The sequence below is a fragment of the Taeniopygia guttata genome, chromosome 12 (assembly GCF_048771995.1).
Source record: "Taeniopygia guttata chromosome 12, bTaeGut7.mat, whole genome shotgun sequence".
NCBI classification, from domain to species: domain Eukaryota; kingdom Metazoa; phylum Chordata; class Aves; order Passeriformes; family Estrildidae; genus Taeniopygia; species Taeniopygia guttata.
In genome coordinates this window covers 14,248,954-14,252,794 of record NC_133037.1, presented here as the reverse complement: position 1 = coordinate 14,252,794, position 3,841 = coordinate 14,248,954, and the positions used below count along the sequence as shown (strand labels likewise).

At 55.4% G+C, this 3,841-nt stretch overlaps 1 long non-coding RNA gene across 1 annotated transcript; it reads left to right on the top strand.

Annotated features, from left to right (window-relative positions):
- Positions 1-776: 776 nt before the first annotated feature.
- On the top strand, positions 777-3,490 carry LOC115496997 (uncharacterized). The gene is made up of 3 exons (XR_005981761.2): positions 777-962; positions 1,071-1,133; positions 3,061-3,490. It is a non-coding gene; the product is annotated as an uncharacterized lncRNA (long non-coding RNA).
- Positions 3,491-3,841: the final 351 nt, after the last annotated feature.

Genomic DNA, 3,841 nt, shown 5'->3' with positions numbered 1-3,841 from the left:
CATGCTGCACTGGCCATGCAGCTCTGGGCCCTGAGGTGTACTCAGGTCCTGCAAACCACACACATATGAACAGCCCTCCGTGTCCTCCAGCTGGCTACTGCCACCTCTGCCAAATGCTCCCAGGCAAGGTGGCTGTCACCCACCATCCTGGGTGACACCAGCTCAAAGGCAGCACTGGGGTGGGTGGTGCACCCCATCCACATACACACATCCCCTTTGATGCCTCACAGCTGTTTTGGCTCCCTCTTCATCTCTGAGGGCTGCCGCCAAGGTGGCAGAAAAATCCAAGGGGAAAGTGCAGATGTCACCCAGGCTTGGTCCCGTTCATCCCCCGCTCACTCCCAGCCCCATAGTGCTGCTGGCTGGAGCGTGGCACAGATGCCAGGCTCTGAACCACGGTGGCAGAGGTGGCCTTGGGGCTTGCCCTGGAAAAGGGGATGGGAGTGTGTGGGATTTGCGTCCCACCAGTACCAACTCCCCAGGACAGCTTCAGGCTCTACCTTAGCACCCTGGATTCATCCAAGCTCCCCTGCCCCTCATACCCCCTGTCCCAACCCATGCTATTCCCCTAGCATTAATAAAGCCATTAATTAGTAGATTGGAGATACGGCTCAGAAATGCCACTTTGGAGCAAGCTGGAAGTGCTGCAATTGGGATCACAGTGACAAACAGGTTCAAGGAGGCAGAAGATAAGTGAATGCCGGGGCCAATGTTTAATACAGGCAATTCCTGCCCTGGCCACTCCTGGAGCCCCGTGCACACGGAGCACGGGCCCGCAAAGAGAAGCGGTGCGAGAGCTGCGCTGGGTCTCCCGGGAGAGCGGAGCCGCGGCTGCCGCCGCACAGAGCCGCCTTTCATTACAAAGGGCCGGGAAGCGGCTCGGAGCTGCCAGCAGCACTGACACGATGCAAGAAGGGATTTTTCAGGCTGATGCAGCAACAAAGGCAGTTAAATCTAGCCAGGTAAGAGGCTTTCGAGGTTAGCTGGCTGTTCCCACAGCACAGTCTTTCTTTTCTTTTTTTTTTTTTCCTTCTTTTTTTTCTCCCCTCTCTTTCCTCCTCCTTTTCTAGGGGGAATTATTTTTGGTAATCCATGTGTTGCTGCTCGTTGGGCGCTGGAGCAGAAGTAAGCAGGTAAGCGGCACTTTTATCCCCAGCCCAGCCTCCCACTACAGCCAGGATTCCAGTGAGGGGCTCTGAGCTCAAAGAAAAGCGGCAAGGCTGGGCCAAGGCAGCTGGAGCGGCACTAAGCTCACAGCAGCTGGGAATTCCTTCTCTTTTTTCCATTGAAATGATGGCAGTGGGAAGCTACCTGGAGAGGAGCAGCTTCCACAACAAGTGCCCGCTGCACTGCTGGAGCTGTGTGTGCTAAAGCGTCACTGGGTGGTTTGGGGTGCTGGCCCTTCACTGCCTGGCTCTCCTGGCAGGGCAGAGGGGTGCTGGGCATGGGAAATCCACTCACGTCCATCCTAGGGCAGGAGGATGCTTCTATCACTGGCTCTGCAGGGAATCCAGGTGGTTCAGGCATCTCAGCAGGACATTGTGGAGACAGATCAGGATGAAGCCCAGACCCTAGAGCCCGTTGAAGGCCAGGAGGGTGTTTCTGAAGAGATTTGTGTTTCTGGAGATCTGCATGCCAGCCCCAGTGCTCCCTAGGGAAACACCCTGGGCTGCCCTGGGCAGCCACCTTCCTTCCCACCAGTCCTGCCAGGTGGAGGATGCTCTGGTGGCCCTGACTCATCATCTCCTGCCAGTGCTTCACATCAGCAGGTGGGATGTGACACGACCCCGGAGGCTGCAATGAGCCATGCAGGCGAAGGCAGCGCTGGCTCAGTGAGCTGTGCTGCCGTGCAGGGACCCACGGCCCCTTGCCATCCCAGGCTCACAGCCATGACAGGGTGGCCACAACTCATCTCCCTGACAGAACTCATCATCTCACCCTTCTTCTGGTGGCAGCTCCTCAGACATCAGCCTGCTGAGCCCAGAAAGGCCCTGTGTTGATCCAGCTGGGGCAATGATGTTGTTGCTCCATTCCCTCACGATGCCTTTGAGTCACCCTGGGCCATGTGCCATGATGGTGCCACGCAGTGCTGGCTGCTTCCTTGTGCCCACACTGTGCTCTGGTTAATGGTGCAGCCACCAGCACTGAGGTGCCCAGCACCCTGCCCAGAGACTTGAACCCTGCCTTGGTGTGGGGTGAAGTCAGTGGAAAATCCCTCTTCCTCCCCATCATTCTCCTCTTCTCCCTGCCCAGCCAGCGTCCGCTGCTGCAACAAGATTAAACCAATTGCACCATTATTTGTTTCATATTTAATAAGGGTTTGAGGAGCAGATCTCCCAGCAAACCCCTTCTATCAATCAAACCCGCACAGAGTCCCCCTTCGTGCCTGCCTTTCCAAGAAGAAAGAAAACAAAATTGGTCTAATTTATTATTCATTTGTTCATTAAGTCTGTATTAACCAGATATATTATAAAGGAAAACAGGATTGCACCTTTTGATCAGCAAACCCTCTGCTCATGAATATCCATGAGACTCCCCCCTACCCCAGCACCTCTCCTGTGTGTGGAGCGAGCCGATGGAGGGTGTCAGTGGTGGGTGCTGGCACCAGGCTGGGTCCTGGCACGCCACAGGGCTGGGAAGCTGCTCTGAGCTCTCTCTGCTTGCAGAGCATTGGGGATCAGCTGTGCCATCCCATGGCACTCCAGAGCTCAAGCCACTTGTGAGTGCCCACAGCTGGGAGGGACAGGCCAAGCCCTGCTGGGTGCAGGAGGCTGTGGGGACATGCTGGGGGGCACTGGGGTGATGGGCTCCCCTCCCTTCCTGCCTGGGGCTGAGCAGGAAGGCGAGCAGGTGGTGTTTCTGCGGCGTGAAAAAGCAGCATATGTCCCTGGATCCCTGGCGCGTGGCGGCGCCGCCGGTGCCCGCGGCTCCCCCGATACTGCGGGGAGGCACAGAGGGACCCAGGGGTTCCAGTGGTGCCCTGCAGGACAGCACAGGACTGCAGCAGCACGAATCCCTGCTCCCTGGGGCATGCTCCAAGAACCTCTTGGTCCATCCTAGGGAGGATGGGCCAGGGCGGGATCGGAACCCCAGGATATGTTGCAGGGTCTGGCTGGCACCCGGTCATAAAGCTCATGATGACATTCACCCAGAGCCAGCGGCATCTCGGGCAGCAGCAGAGTGTGGAGAGCCATGTCCCAGCCCAGCAGGATCACAGCCCTGCCCAGGAGCTGTTGCACCCTGCAGCAGCAGTGGGTGTACACAGAGAAATGCCACATCTGCATGGATGTCCATGCATCCATGCAGTCCAGCCAGACCTGAAAATAGGTTGGTTTAAAAAATGCATCACTTTGAAGTTATGTAAATGAAAGGCAGCGGCAAACAGAGCATGCTGGCAAAAGGGTTTCCAATTTTTTTTTCCTCCTCGCCAGCTTCCTCCAGTTAAAATTGGGTTGCAATTCATTAATAAAGGAACAGTTGTACTGAATAAGCTCCCGTGCTTAAATCAGGACAGAGAAGCGTAATTAACCCAGCTCCAGTCTGATGTGATGGAAGAGGAAAATGCTCTTCTGTTTTGGTCCCTTCCCTTAAAAGCCCGCTGCGTTCTCCCGGCCTCTTGGGAACGGAGCTGAGCTTCTTATTTAAAAATGAAGCTCGCAGCCTGACAGAGCGGGTTCATGTATATATATATAAAAGCTGTCATGATGATATTTTATTCATACCCCTCTTCCCCTTCCCTTTGCTTGGAAAATCCAGGAGCAGCCAGCAGGCAGTGTGGAGAGAGAGAAAGCAAGAATCCCCTTTTAAAAGTAAATTACAGATGCAAGTCACATTAGTTGAA